General features: G+C 39.0%; 1 long non-coding RNA gene across 3 annotated transcripts in view; it reads right to left on the minus strand.

The window, feature by feature from the left end:
• LOC136709008 (uncharacterized) overlaps window positions 1-12,338 on the minus strand; it is a 45,801-nt gene extending 33,463 nt beyond the window's left edge. Inside the window, exons 1-2 of one of the 3 annotated variants that reach the window (XR_010804415.1) lie at window positions 12,278-12,338; window positions 9,975-10,032 (exon numbers count right to left, since the gene is read on the minus strand). This is a non-coding gene — a long non-coding RNA (uncharacterized lncRNA). Of the gene's footprint in view, window positions 1-9,974; window positions 10,033-11,012; window positions 11,082-12,277 lie in introns of those variants that run through there. The other 2 variants (XR_010804414.1, XR_010804413.1) reach the window with 2 other exon arrangements.
• Window positions 12,339-16,647: the final 4,309 nt, after the last annotated feature.

A 16,647-nucleotide genomic window follows, 5' to 3' on the forward strand; every position in this document is an offset into this window, starting at 1 on the left:
TGAAGGTTTTAAAATGACCCGAGCAAGGTCATTTTCAGCAGGTAGTTGGTATATTGTGCTTGTAATAGCTTCATAATTTTTTACATCTGTTGTGTTGTCCCCTCAAATTGTGCAGTGGGAATTTAAAGCCCCCTTCCATACTGCAGAGAGAAGTGTTAATTAATGCTCTTAATGGTGACGTTAATTGATTCAGTCTTTCATTCACTGTCTGTAATTGCTTATCCAGTTCTGGGTCGCGGTGGGTCCAGAGCCTACCTGGTATCATTGGGAACAAGGCGCAAACACAGCCTGGAGGGGGCACCAGTTCTTTACTGGGCAAAACACACTCACACATTCACACTTATGGACTCTTTGAAAAGCCAATCAACCTACCAGCGTTTGTTTTTTGGACCGTGGGAAGAAACCAGAGCACCCAGAGGAAACCCACAGGGACATGGGGAGAACACATCAAACTCCTCACGGAACAGGACCCTGGAGATGTGTGACAGCAACACTACCTGTTGCGCCACCGTGCGCCCACATTCACAGTTTTAATCAAAAAATGTTTTTTTTTGCTTGCTATAACGTCAAAGGCTAGGCACTCTCTTTATGATCACTGCAGTAGTTCTCAGTGTTGTCAATGTTTCCTTTAAACAAGCAACCTCTGGGCAGTAATTAGGTTTTTTTTGCAGATTACTGTACTATCGTACATTTTTGCTTATTAGTTAGCCCTGAGCCACTGTTTTAAACACAGTGTCCACTCAACTAGAATCAGACATACGTATCTATTTGGTCCAACTTGTAAAGTTAGAAGCTTGTCTGTTGCTGCTGTTATGTGTCAGCCATCCTGTAGTCCTCCAACAGTAGTTCAAGTAAGAGAAACTGAGTTATCATGTAGGTGAGCAATAGCCTCTACAGACTAAGAAGGTATTCAACTGTATTCACTGGCTGTTCAGGGTCATAGAGGAGTTGAAGGTTCTGTGTGAGGGTGCACAAAGTGGAGCAGAGGCCAGTCGTGCTGCCCTAATGCCTCCCATTGCCTGTTCCAACTGCCAGATGCCTCTTGGGTTTGGCCTTTCATATGGAAGCACTCCACAAAGCAAACACAAGAAGCCACAGCACCAGCGGGACTCATCCACTGAGAAATAACAAGAGTTTGCCCTGTATCACTCCTATTCTTGCTTCAAAACCTATACAAATAAATGGACACATACAGATCCTGGCCTCCCTGTCCTGCCCTGTCAACAAACTCCTATACACCTGCTACAGGAAGTACAATTAAATTATCACTACGCTAAATCCTCCCTAGGAAATTAGAGTCTGTAACTGCAGCAAATTTGGGACAAACTAATTTTGTTTCCCTTGAGCTCACAATAATCATGCAAATGTTTGGCCATATAACTCTCCTGTGCTACATAATAGAGAAGGCTCATATCTGCTCTAATACAGCTCCTCACCCACCATGGGTCAAAAGTGACAAAGCCCAGATGACCTCAGAAAGCCGCTGGCTGCACTGTGCACACACAGTCTCAAAGGTAATCCATTATGGATGGAAGAGACCACTGGAGTCAGACAAAGAATTTCAAACTTTAGGAGTGAAGTTTAAAACGCTTTGACCAAACTCCTTTTCTTTAAATACTGTACTAACTTGGTGTCTTGAAGGGGTCAGAACATGGCATTAGTGGGGACCAGTGTGTCTTGATCACGGTGCCTACCTGGAATCAATAGGCGCAAGGCAGGAACACACACTGTAGGGGGTGCCAGTCCTTCGCAGAGTGACACACACTCATACATTCATTCACACACATATCTATGGACATATTTGAGTAGCCAATCCACCTACCAAAGCCAAACCAAAGCACCTGAAGGAAAACCACACAGACACGGGAAGAACACACAGTGGTTATAGAATCACAACATGGGTTTAGAACTGGGTCCCCGCTGTGTTGTAACATTAGCAACAGCCAGTGTGAAGTAACCCAGGCCACTCTGACTTGATTGGAGTGTAAGGCAGAGGGTGGGGGTTCCCAGGGATTGAGTTAGTGCTCCAGTCCCCCAACAGCCCCACCTAAAGCCCCCACCTCTGGGGAGACATCTGAATCTGGATTCAGTCAAATGCACTTGCGTGCACAAGAGTGTTATGGTGGTGGTCAAACTCGGGTGGCCTCACACACAAACACTAAATGTTTGACCAGACTAATGACTTCTTTACAAGAGTGATGCACACCCTTCGTATTTCTATGGAAGCCAATTAGTCAAATAAGCCTAGATGTCCATAGAGCGTTGCTGTTCGTAGAGTACATTTGCAGGTTCTTTTACAGGCAAGACATAGTCATATGCAAAATTTGGACGTGTATGGCAGGTAAAGTGTAGTTTAAACATGTATAATACAGCATCCTATTCTGCTGATTCAATTATCTCAGTTGTGGTTATGAACATTTTGGTTAAAAATCAGTAAATTCTAAAGACATTGAAACTGAATATTAGTTTGATTCTATTGAAACATCATGCTTCTCAAAAATAAATGAGCTAAAATTGTATTAACCTCAAAAATAGTGCCATAAAACCTTCTTTGAGGGAATCAATAGGTAAGCTACTTCTTGTTATATTAAAAAGACACACACACTGGAGGGGGCACTAGTCCTTCACAGTGCTTCTTAATAATCAGTTCTTCAAAATTTTCATTCACCAAAATGGTTCTCTGCAGAAGTACCCAATAAAAAGCTCAGGGAACCAAACATTGGTTCTTCTATGGAATTGCTCCATTGACCCTATCACATGAGTGTAGCAATAGTTTCCAGTTCCAGTACCATACTGTATAACGCTGAGCTGAACAAAAATTGTATACATTAACTGAATCAACCTTAATTGTAATAAATTGCTTTGCATTCAGGCTTAAAGGAGAACAATGTAAGTAGAAGTCAACATTCCTCAGTCTTTCACATTGGGGAAAAAAACACTAAGACACCTCTAAGTCTCCTCTTGCATTGCCTCATCAAGAGCTCCAAGAGGGACTGAACTGCTTATTTTATTGCCATTTCTCCCTCTCTGTCTCTTTTTTTTTTCACTACGTTGTATGTCAGGGGTCATACTTTTGGGAGCAAGCTTGGATTAAGAGTCTGGGAACGTTACAGATCATTCCCACCCCCCACCTCCACACACACACACACACACACACACTGCAACTTGTTGGATTAGAGTCAAGACTGAAGTCTGTTGGACAAACAATGCTTAACAGGGCTGATCTCCAGGTTAACTGAGCAGGTGCTAGATAAACAGTGGCCTTCTTTTACTCTCCCCCATAGCTCCCATTCAACTACATACTTCAACTTAACAAACACTGCCAGCAGGCCAAATGATGAAACAACCATGCAAGTCTGCCCTTTCTAAAAAAAAAATTGAGTAACCTCAAGAGAGGAAGACTGAATTTGAAGCAGTTGGAAACAGAAACATATTCAAAGTGTGGACTCTTTACATATTTACATATGTAAAGAGTTTTTTTACATATGTAAAAAAAAAAATAAATACATATTTAATGTATTAAGCCTATATTATTTCACAGAATTTGACAGTTTGAAAGCTTTATATTTAGCAACCCTCACACAACTTGTTTTTTACATGAAATGTGTATAATTAAAATCTACATTTTATTGTAGTTGTAGTTTTTTTTAGTTTTTGTGCTTAAAGAACTACATGCAGTATGATATAAACAGGATAACACAGTAAAACTATATATATATATATATAAAATATTATATATTATATAATAATAAAATTCATATTAAAATCTATTTGACTGATTAAATATCTATTTAAACTTACTAACAGCAAGAAACCATCCTCTACTTATTTTCTTCTACTTGACAGGAACTGAAATAAAGTAACTGAAAGAAATAATCTGAGATATTCACAGCACATTATTAGCATCTTCAATGGCTGCTTTATGAAACTTGTTTCAGGAAGTCAGGTCACTTGAAGCTCGGTTGCAATTACATTATAAGTAAGTTACAGACGTTTTAACAGTGGGTAACACCCATGAGATTTGCTTTCAAACTTTAAAAGTTTTAAGCATCTACATTTTGCATTAAAGTTTCAGCATGTATCTGTTAAACTGCTCTATCTGACCTCCAACTGACCCCATAAAAACATATATTAACCATCAAAAACAACTCCAATCCCGCAAAGATGAACACACTATAACAGTATCAGATGTGTACAGTACTAATTAATGTGAGAGAATCAATAAATCACTCTACAGCAACTTTCTTGAGGTTTTAACCATATTCTTTTTTTGGTCTTGGCAACCACCAACCAGAAGCCACTGCTTTAACATGTTCTATATGAATCACACCAGATGAATGGAGTGTGTGTGTGTGTCTGGCTAGATTATGCCTGCAAGGCTTGAAGTCTCATTACATAAAGAGAATGGCGTGTAAAAGCCTTACTCCACCGGCGTGTCATTTTGTTTTTCAGCACACTGTACCCTCAAATTCATGCAGGCCCTCAATCAGGTGGGAACAGAGATGAAAGGAATGAGACAGCAACAGCTTTGAGAGAAAAGAAAAAGGAAAAAAAAAAGAAGCCTTGCAAAATTGCCTACAGATAATTAAAGGGGAGAGTTTTCTCATGCCAGGACATTACTGAATTACTGTGATATCCAAGAAATGCTGTGCAGGTCTATAATCTGGGCCTGCTAAAACGTGGCATGGAAGTGAAAAGAAGGATGAAGACCAAGAGAGCAAATTTTTTGTGCTCAGAATCATGCCCTTAGTGAGAAATGTCAAAAGTAAACATTGCCTTTGTACTTAAAATATAGACAACTTGTGAACTATAAAATGTTACATTTCTTCAAATGGCTTGAATGAATTCTTTGTGGGAAAATGAAAATTGTCTAAAATTAACATTATAAAATGGACAATTAAAATTGTCTTGACTGAGCCTTCAAATCAAAGGTGACATATTTATGCATAACTAAAACTTAATTCTATATTTGAGATAATAATATTTGAGATAGTAATAAAATTGTTCATAACGTTTGGGCATATCGCCCAGCTCTACACTGTACTCTGTTGACTATTATGAAAACACAAGTTGTATTAAGCGCTCTATAAACAAAACTGAAATAAGTTAAACTGTGAATGGCTTGTATTGTTTGCATGGGTTTTTAACTATAGATAACATTAGATATTTATAAATTCAGTCCAGGACATCCAATACACACACACACACACACACACACACATTTAAGAACATCAATCACCTCTTAATAACCACAGTCATTCCCTAATTTCACATGCCTCACTCTTTAAAACCTTGATGGATTCAGAACGTTCCATAACAAAGACAAGTTTCTACAAAGTTGAGTCTTTCAAAACAACTGTCAAAACAACCCTAAAGTTACTTCCATTTTTTAAAGCTTTCAGGATAGCCATATGTTTTGTATCACATCAATGAAAACATTATTCAGTTTACATTAAATAAGGTTTGCCTGACATGACGGATATGTCAACGAGTGTCAGCATCCGTCTTAAAAACATCACTGGCTTTTAAGGGCATGAATCATATTGCTGCAGGTAATATAAAAGCAAATTACAAGCTGTAAATCCAGAACATCCTAAATTACCTTGCTGATATTAATTACTGAGCCAGAAACCAACAATTACTCTGCACGTCATGCACTGGGAAACTACGTTCATGCTAATAGACAGGATGAATGAGCAACAAGTTGAAGAGAAGAGCAGACAGTGCCTGCACCAGGCTGGGGCTTGAGTTGAAAGGGAGGGGGGTTAGAAAAAAAGAGTGGCCTTCATGTTTAAACCTTTGTTTGTACGATTCATGTGATCTGTGGATCAATTAGCGCATTCCCCAGTAGCCACATCCGCCGTCCATGACACAGATTTATGTCTGCGAGGCCGTTCTGCTTTAAACTCGCTCAGGTTGGAACCCACCTCCATGGCCCCCCGTCTTCCCCAACCACTCACTTTCTCAATGATCTCTGAAAACATATACAAACGTGACACTGAACCCCAGATATACTCCAGGGCTGCATTCAGGAGAGGGAAATCAGCACCAGTCACAGGATGTGACCAAAATCTCTCTCTTACTCACTATTTCACTGTCTATCTACCTCTTCCACATCCTTCCTTAATTTCTTACAAATCAAATTTCTTTTGATCCCAAAAGACAGTAAAGTGCCAAACTCTGGCAACCCTGGCCAATACATATATGTTGAATAAGTGCTTCTATAGGATACAATGTTAAATATGGAATCTTCAGCACTACAGAAAAAATATTATTTTATTTATTAAGCAAATAAAGAGTATTCAATCAAATGTTCAGCAGCGACTTCAGTGAATATATGTTGTTCAACAAATTATTTCAATTGACTAGCACACAAACTCTTGCGTGTATGTGTGTGGCTTTCAACGAGGGAAGTAAGGTGGACCAACAGCTCAAAGGCCCCCCTGTAAACCCACCACACACGGAGATAAACACATTCACTCACACACACACACACACACACACACACACAGACCTCTGTCTGCAGTGCTAATACACATTTGCTTGCGCAGGAGAGGATGCAGGTTGTAAGTGAATCTGGCAGGCAGGTAAAAGAATGAGTCTGCAGCAGGAGTCCAGCGCCACAGTGCTCCGTTTACACTTTCAACTCCTCCAGGCTTATCTCCCAGATTTAGCCTGGATAAGAGAATTATGAAACCAGCCCTGGCATCTAACGCTTCCTGGGGGGTCAATGGCATGATGAGAGACAGCTATGAGGAGGCAGCTACTCAAGCCTGCAGCTCCGCTCCCCTCTCCCCTGCAGCCTTATCCCACTGTAATCTTCATCTCAGAAAGTGGGAGGTACACCGGCCAGTTTTTGTTTGGCAGTGGAGGGGCCGATAGTTTTGCTTCCGTAAGCTCCTTCCTGACCATTTTTATGACCCTCGCTCAAGGACATAGAACATTTCTTGATGTGACTGAAGGAGAAGAAAGAGGACCTCTTTTAAGCACACAGATATACTCAATCCTTGGGAGAATTTATGCATAATATTCGAGGTAGTAACTATAAAAATATTACTGTCTTAAACGGAAAACTCATCCACTTGTTGGTGTTACTACTAATGCACTGTCAGTGTCAAAGTATTGCAATACATACTGGCAATATTAATGTCTGAGATTATTGTAATAATGTCAGCCATCTCCACAATTAATTGCTTTGTCTTAAATGTATACATTTCCACATGATTATCAAGTCCACTGAAAGACAAAATAGTACTGATTTGGAGGACAATGTTTTGCAAAAATTTGGCAGACCTTTTTTGTGATTACCAACTTACAGTTTAAACATGTTGCATACAATGTACCAAACGCAATCACAAAAAGGGACTATATTGACACTGGGTTTGTAACAATGATGGTGAGACTTAATGGCAATGTTCAACATTCAAATAAAAAAACACTTTTTATAAAATTTAGAAAATGTTCCATCACCATTTCCTAGCTCTCCAGACAGTTTGCACACTGGAAACCAGTCTAATGAGTTTTTACAAAGCCCTAAACGTGTAAAGAAACAAAGTGGCTCGGTCAGACATGATAGGTTTCTGCTTTCTCTGCTCATAGCACAGAAATGCCAAAGAGCCTTCCAAATGATGAAAATCAAGAAAACAGATGAGGATATTGCTTTATTCCTGCTCCATAGGTGGGTAATACTGACTTATTTTTGCTGTTTCAGATCATTTAGATAGGAACCCACTCTAAATTCTAGAAGCTGCTAACAGCATTAAAGTAAACAACGAAAGTGCTAAAAATTGAAACAACTTACAAGTGAGTTACTGTGGTAATTCAAAAAAGTGAATAAAAACTTACAGACAGGTTTAAACTTCAGCCACATTCAAATAACGCACTGTAAAAGATGTCTGTGAATTTTACAGTGGAAAACTGTAAAACTATGACAGTAAATTACTGTAAACTCTAAAAAGGTTGAAAACAGTTTCTGTAACAATGAATACCATAAATACTTTTATCAGCCAAAATACAATTTTTTACATCTCTTTACTGTAAAAAAAATACATTATTTAACTGTTAAAAGCACAAACCATTAGGGGCGGTACAAGTGTCCAAGTACTGGGAGGAGCTGAGACTCATTAGGGAGCTCCCAGCATGCCTTGCTTCTCCACATTTTCTGTGATTTTCAGAGTTTCTTTGTTTTTTGTTTTGTCTTTGAGACTTTTTGATTTTGGGTTGCATTGGGGTGATTATTCTGTGTATTTGTGTGTGTGTGTGTGTGTGTGTGTGTGTGTGTTTCTGTGCATGTTATAACGAGATGTGTGTTGGTCAGGAAAGCTCATCATCAGCCCGCGTTCCAAGTGCTGGAGTGTGGCACCCAGATACCACATGTTTCTTTAGTCCTTTCAGCAATATCTCCTTTTAAGGGCTGAATATAGGATGCGGTTTGTCTATATTCAAATATGGCTATATCTCAGTCTCCATTCTCTCATTTGTCACATAATTGTGTTAATTTTTGGCAAATCAATGTTTCTTTGTTATTTTTATGTACATACTGTGGCTTTTTTACAGTGTATAAAGTTTTTAACAGAAAACTACTGTAAACAAAACAGTCCTTAAATGTAAAATTTATGATTACCAAAAACATGACCGTATATTTTACGGCAACCACAGCTGCCAGTATTTTTCCATTAAATTTACAGATTTTTGTTTTTTACAGTGCAGTCATTTTTCTCCTCAAACATATTGTTCCACTTTAAAAGACTTGGAGCTCCTGAATGTAAACAAAAGAGAGAGTTCTCTTTAAGTACTTTTAAAAAAAGGCTCGTTATTGTACCATATTCCATTACATAATGTTAATTAATAGATTTTTAGATTATATATCTAAACCCAGTCATCACTCTGTGTTTTTTTAAAACAACACCATGTAGCATTTTTACCTCAGAATTTTAATTTGTCAACATTTTCATTGTGAACCTTCACTGTAAGCCCAATGTGTAGTGGTCTTTACTGGTCTAGTGTGGTGTTACTGCTCAAGAAGGAATCAAACCTTCCAAAGTATGCAGCGGTATTACACCCTATGTTGTACCAATTGCTATCATGTCAATTCAGTACAGATTTTTTCAGTGACTATCTTATAAATAAAAGTCAGCACTGACACACACACACACATACACACACATACAAAAGCAGGGTTCTGGCACGACGTCATTGGTGAGTCATGCTTATGCTCTGTTGTTGCTATTCAAATGACGCGCCCTGTGCTCAGGGCATAATTACACAGTAAAAAGCGTAATAAGAATACATCCTCACTTATAAAACATCTCCAGCTCCTCCTCTCTGATTACAGTTGGGGGCTGGACTTCACATGAAAAATGCGTCATGAACTCCCAAGCCAAAGATTCTCTACTCTAGAGCAGCGTCTACCCTACAACCCCCACCAACTCCATTTTCAACCCCCACCCGCACCCTACACCCTCCAGGACCACGTTAATTTAATCCAACAACACTTCCTATAGCAGCCTGTTAATGTCAGAGTAGATTTCCTCACTGTTCTCACTGACCCAGAAAAGAGCACCACCCCAGCACTTCGCCAGGAACCTTCCCTGGTTTAGTGTTTCCCAACAAATCGCAAATATGCTTCAAAACCAATAAACATAACCCTGATATGTATTGGGCTGCTACACAAGTATTTCTTCTGTTCCTGGCCACCCCCTTCTTTGACAGCATCCACAGCCACCCACAGGTATTTGCAATGCTAATGAGGATGTCAGATCAAAGACCTGCTATGTTACAATACAGGATTGAAACTTACGGAGCAAGGCTGGGAGGAAACTGAGAATACAGCTTGATTAGTGGATGCTGGAGTATCTAACCTTTGACTACGACTTAAGCTACTTTAAACATTTCACTGCCCAAGTGTGCATGTGAGAGGGAAAGAAAGAGTGAGAGAGTGAGAATAAATGAGAATGAGAGTAAAATCATCTCACCTGGGAAAGAGGTTTAGTGTCTTTACTATCTTCAGCTCTCAGTTCTGTTTTTCTTTGCCTGAAAAGATAAACGTACATAACATTCTAGGTTAATAAAGGCATATTTCAGCTACAAATGAGCACATCCATAGGTAATTCCTCTTACACTGACAACAACTCAACCTATTCTGACTGGTTGTCTTGGCTTGTTGTATCCAAATAAAGTTAAGTTACCAGAAAACGGCTTCTACCACGAACAACACACAATAACACATCACCACATTAGTGTCACTGCAGTGTCAGATTGATCCACCAGCCAATAAATACCATCTCTAGTGGTCCTGGCCATCACAAAACAGGGTGTAAGAGGGGGCAAAAAAGTATTACAAAGCAACAGGCAGCAACATTACACTCTGTAATTTTAAAACTATAAAATTTCTTCTATACGGTTAGTGGTGCTGAGATAACTGACAGAAGATATAGAAACCAAGAGGTGGTCATAATGTTATGGCTGGTCTACATAAATTGAAATAGCTGATGAATTAATATGTAGATGATTTTTTTAAACTATCGATTACTCATATATGAAAATATCTGCATTCGTACCATACCACTATCATACTGGGTATGAGAACATAAACGTTAAATCTTTCCTGTCATCAAAAGAAACGGCTCTGTAAATATGGAATCGCGTTCTGTGCACGAGCAGGGGTGCCTTCCCATTGGCTAATGAGTTTTTGAGTGCACTGACGTGTTAAATCATAATAGCCGTTGGGGAATAGGTTCAATACGTTAGTACACGGGATTCTAAGCAGGAGCTCAAGCACTCATATACAATATTTTACAAATAAACAGAAATACATGCTTTATCCTGAGTAAAAACAGACATCACTGTGAATTTACCTCAGATCTGTACGAGAGAAAAACAGGTGTTTTCACAGTAATCTTTTAGATGAAACTACCTCAATAGCTATATTGATGTCGTCGGACTTTGCATGTATTTCAGCGTTTTAAAACAGTAAATCACACAGAGTATTCGTGTTTATGTAATATACCCACTGTGTCTCTCCACTGCTGAGCTGCAATGTGGAGTACGCATGCGCAGTCCAAAATACCTTGGACACCGAGTTGTCGCTTAAAAATGCATTAGCCAATGGGAAGGTACCCCTAAGAAAACCCGCCCACACGAGAGGTTTGTGCCAAAACTGCTCGCAAAACTGAGCTCTAGTGATGGGAATTTCGGCTCTTTTTGGGGAGCCGGCTCTTTTGGCTCGGCTCTTCATAAAGAGCCGGCTCTTTCGGCTCCTAAATGGCTCTTTGTTTTAACACTTATTTCCACTGGTACAGAACAATATTACCTACATTTTACATGACTATATGGACAAAATATTATTGTTCAATATTAAAATAATAAATAGTGTTGCAATGCCAATTGTTTTTATGGCTGTCTTGTAATAACTCACTGATTGCATTGTATAAATATCTGGATTTTTATTTAAACACCTTTATAAAATATCACTTGTAAACTCTGAAATATAGCCAATGGAACCCAAAAGGTAGGTATTACAAAATAGCTTATTAAATTAAATAATCATCCATTTCTGGGTAATAAAATAAACAAATACTCTGCAAAGTGCAAAACGGCAGCATTCAACGGTAGTGATTAAAACAACCACAGCTGTCAACAAACATTTAACTGATTTAACATTTTCTTCAACTATTTTTTGGAAGGCAGATTGGCATTCAGGAAAACCAAGTGTCTCAGCTTGGAGGGTTGGAGGGTTGGAGCTTGCTTGTTGTTCTCTGATTGGTTGAATGATAAGCCTTAGAAAAAAATGGCTCGGTCTTAGACGGGAACCGGCTCTCATCGTTCACTCACAAGAGCCGGCTCTTTGAACCGGTTCGTTCGCGACCGACACATCACTACTGAGCTCGCTCGCGCACAAAACTGAGAGCACGCGCAGAGCTCAAAGCTCACGCCAAAAGTCATGGAACATAAACTTCAGAGCTGGATATTTTGTTTGCAAGTTATAAGTTTTATGATTGAGCTTATTTTTTGTGCGATTCTTTTTGGCACAAATCTGATTCTGTATGTAAACTGGAGGATTGGGGAGGAGCAGCGTAAATCCTGAGAGTTCAGTTGAACGTAGCCCTAGTGCCACAAATACAGCTAAAGCAGATTTAACAGTCTCAGGCTCAGACCAGTTAATTCTAATGTTACACTTTCCTTTGGTGAAGGCTTCCGAATCAAACCTATTGCATTTAACGTCTCATGATACAGTGGCAAAAACAAAAACACGCCAATACTTGTAGTAAATACGTACAGTTAACATGCTAATACTTTTCTTCGATGGAGCTTCAGCGTCAGAGAACGTTAAACCAGATTCCTGCTCCGGGCGAGACCAAGTCTGTGTAAAGGGGGAGTTAGAAATAAAGAAGGATTTCTCAAATTAATCACATACATAACCCCAAAGTTGAGCACTCCATTAGAAACGTCTCTCAGCCATTTTTACTGTTCTACAAAGCAGAATTCATTAGCTACTTGACTTAAACCCAGTGTAAGAGAATTCCCCCACTGCTTTGTAGAGTTACCCCTGGGTTAGTCCCAGCTGGTCTCAGCCAAAGCCGTGGTCGCACCCACAAACAGACTAGCCTTGGGTCACCTCAAAAGATAAATAATGATATAAAATTTAAAATTCTTTGTTGTATCTGTTTTATTTAACATTTCATTTATTACTTAATATATTATTTTAAATTTACCAGGGAGTGTAAAGGCGGCTTTCACGATCTTCTAATTGAAGACATTTTTTTTTAATTGTCTAATGTGTTTATGAAGCTCCAGTGTCTGTAAAAAAAAAAAAAAAAAAAAGATGTAGTCTTAGTGTGGTATCCTAGGCTTTCTCTCTCTATCTCTGCTCATAGCAGAGAACATGCATCTGGAGATTTTAGACAAAGGAGAGAATTCCAAATGTTGAAAACCTTGATGAGAACATTGTTGATTTCTGCTCCAAGTGGGTAATATTGACTTATCTTTGCTGTTTTGGATTACATATGTTGGAAAGTCTTCAAATGCAGGAAACGGCTAACTGCATTACTAAAAGTGCTACTAAAAAACTCAAGTTGCAAATGAGTTTCTGTGGTGGTTCAAACAGTGAATAAAATTTACATATTAAACTTTAACTATGTACAAACAACAGTCATTTTTAACTCAAACTATTGCACCTTAAAAGAAGCTTTGCTTCTGAATGTAAACACACTACAGCCTTTACCCACAATCATAGACATCCCCTTTTAGTTGGTGAAGCCAATTTACTATTCTTCACAATCTTATATTTTTATCTTTGTTAATTTTGAAATATTTTTCATGCACAAAATTTGGCAGAATCATATATCAACTCAGGTTGCTTGTGCTTCTTGAAACAATCTTACTTATGGATTTCCAAATACAATCTTCCAAACACTGAATCCTTCCCATAAGTGTTCCCATAAGTGTTGGCAAAATTTTCAGCCTGCTCTGTCAATTTTGTGCTCTGTCCCAGTGGTGCAGCAGGTAGTGTTGCTGTCACACATCTCCAGGGTCCTGGGGATGTGGGTTTGAGCCCCACCCTGTGTGACTGCTGCTATGTTTTATTCCCGTGTCCACGTGGGTTTCCTCAACATGCTCTGGTTTCCTCCCACAGTCCAAAAACACACATTGGTAGGTGGATTACTACTCATAAGTGTCTAAATGTGTGAGTGTGTTCCCGCCTTGCGCCCACTGATTCCAGGTAGGCTCCGGACACCCCGTGACCCGGAGCTGGAGCAACGGTTACATACAATGAATCAATGTTTATTTAATGGGACAGTCTCAATAAAATGTCAATCAATTTAAGGTAGCAGTGTTTTTTAAAGTGTCAGTCTATTTATTCATTCATTGTCTGTGGGAAGAAACTGGAACACCCAGAGGAAAGCCACGTGGACATGGGGAGAACACACAAAACTCCTCACAATTATTTCATGAAGTGGCCAACGTATGGACGTGAGATTCTGAACCAGAGCACCAGGAGAGGAGTGCTGCTTTAGGAGTGTGTTCCTGAAGGAATTGTTTTAAAATAGTAGTTCCCATCATGCCCTGTACACAGAGTGAAATAAAGACTTGCGAATTTGTTGTTTGTCGTTATTGTTTTTGTCATATAGTAAATGGTGCACAGTTGTGTTATTTTTGGGTGGTTTGGTGTGTGATGGCCCTGGTATGAAGATGCTTTAGTAATTCACTGTAATTTACCCTTTGGATTTTGGAAGTTAAATACTCCCTCCAGTATTTCATGTGGTCAAACACCTATGGAATCAAACAACAGGTGATTACTGAAGGGGAGGAGGGAATTAGTGGAGGTGATAAAATGATCAAGTTACATCTAAGGTGCTTTTAAAGTTTTTTGGGGGGTAATAACTTCTAAATATCGAGGAAAAGGGTGGATTTTTGGGGAGTTAATTGATATCAGGAGAGGGTATGCAAGGAAAACCCTTTTTTAGGGGATTTCTCTGTTTTTACAAAGACTTTTTTGACTATTGTAGGAAAAGGCTATTTGTATGATGTTGTTTTTGAAGTTTGTGATTGTTTGCATATATTTGTGTGTGTGAGTGTGTGGTACAGCTGCAAACCTGTATTCTCCTTGTGAAATTCTCCTTAATAAAGAAAAAAAATCAAAGTCAAGTCTAGCATTTTACTGATAGTAAACAGTTTATTCAGAGAATGGACTGTCAGTGATCAGATGGCAGATTAAACTCACACTAGATTTAGGTTGTTTTTCTTCACATATGTCAGTGTCTCATAACCAGTCCTGGAAACTGGTTGAGCATGAATGTCTGCAGTGTGAGAACACTTTGCTTGTTCCACTCAGTGAGTTTATGACTGCACATCACAGTTTCCTCTCTCCAACTTCACACATTGTTCTTTGTGGATTTTTTGCTGCCACAGCCAAAACAGTTGCTTATCAATACTCTTTCAGCTCCCTCATCCATCAGACAGTAAAAGTTCTTGCCTTTGCACAGCGACAGTTGTTTCCTTGAGGCTGGTCTATAGCTGTGGCCACATCGGAGTTCCCTCTTTTCCTGCTCCTTGGTCTGAGGCCAATGAAAACATTCTTGTTATGTGAAACCCATCACACATTAAAGGTGTAGTCTGAACTGGATTCTCGTGGAACAGCATTATTGAATGCTCTCTCAGACAATAAATACATGTTTCATGTCAAGGGCAGAGGTCAAATACAACAAATAAGTTAATTCTACAATCCAAGATGGATATGCTGTCAGTGTCCTCCGGGGGTCATTGGGGGTAAAAGCAGAGAACTGGTTCTTGCTAATTGTCTAGATGTAGGCATAACAAACACATAGACCATTGCTGCTGGTCAGCTTCAGGAATTAAGCACTTCCACCTAACAATTATTTTTGATATTAAAAAAGAAATGATTGACAAAGTTTTCAGGGCCCTGTCTGAGAATTAAGGACATATGTAAGTCCGTTTAAAGCAGAAAGAACTGTGGAAACCAAGCTAACATTAGTGAAGGTAGTGCTATCTTTTAGTTCCTGGATATTTTAATGATGACTGTTGGAGACGGTTTCTTCATACAAGAATCTGTACAATATTGAAACATTATTTGCTTAAATGAACAAGCTGTGTTGATCTACACATTCCAGAGAGCAGAGGCTGGACTACACAAAAGGCCATCATCATACTGTCTCTCATTGATTACACACCACCAGCTCTCTGCCTGCCAGAATTCATAACCAATGTTTCAAATGCTTATAGGGATTATTTTATTTCTAAATCTATTATGTTGTTACCTGTGAAAGAAAGATTTCCACATGGTTTTTGGCTTGGACGGTTCAATGAATGGTTCTAGAAACACTTGGTTGTTCAGACTGAAGGAGAAAGTGTTGTTTATGTTTCTATATAGCACCAAACAGGGTTCCTCACTAGTTATGATGTCCAGTTCTTTGTAACAGAAGAACACTTTTTCAACTATTTTCAAAAAGTTGAACTATTTACAACACATTAAAGGTTAATATATAACACATGGTTCTAAAGAGAAATATTGGCTTTACCAAATAATGCTTGAAATACCCCTTTTAAAGACTGTAGCATTCTAGAAAACAAAGTTTCAAAACTTTTTTTGAACAATTATACATTGAGTTTAATAAACCATCCACTGAAAGGTCCTTTATAGAACCAAAGTGGTTCCTCCGCGATATCAATCCTGTGAGGCACTTTTACTGTTAAGATTGTAGTTTGTTGGGCATCTATAACACACACAGCTTTGGTAAATCTTGAGGGGCTCTGGGGCTTCTCACACTGACACCCCCACCCCACCCCACCCCAACTTTGTCGTTTTGTCTGAAGACGGCGCTCACAGCAATCAGTGTGTGTTTCTTTACATTTCAGACTCTGACTGTTTCGCAGCAGCTCATGTAACTCAATATGCATATGGACATACACACATATGCACGCTTGTACGCACACACCAACACACACACACACACTCAAAGAGCCTCACAATCCTCCACACTCAATATGTGTGCTATCCTGACCTATGATTTAATCTTATTGTGTTGTAAAGTAGCAGCAGCCAGATGTTTTTCATGTTTTCTGAGCAAATTCCAGTGGGCCCTTTTCATGTAATCCTTATGTTTTGTTTTGAGCAAAGGTAAAATAGAT

This window comes from Hoplias malabaricus, chromosome 10, assembly GCF_029633855.1.
Source record: "Hoplias malabaricus isolate fHopMal1 chromosome 10, fHopMal1.hap1, whole genome shotgun sequence".
NCBI classification, from domain to species: Eukaryota; Metazoa; Chordata; class Actinopteri; order Characiformes; family Erythrinidae; genus Hoplias; species Hoplias malabaricus.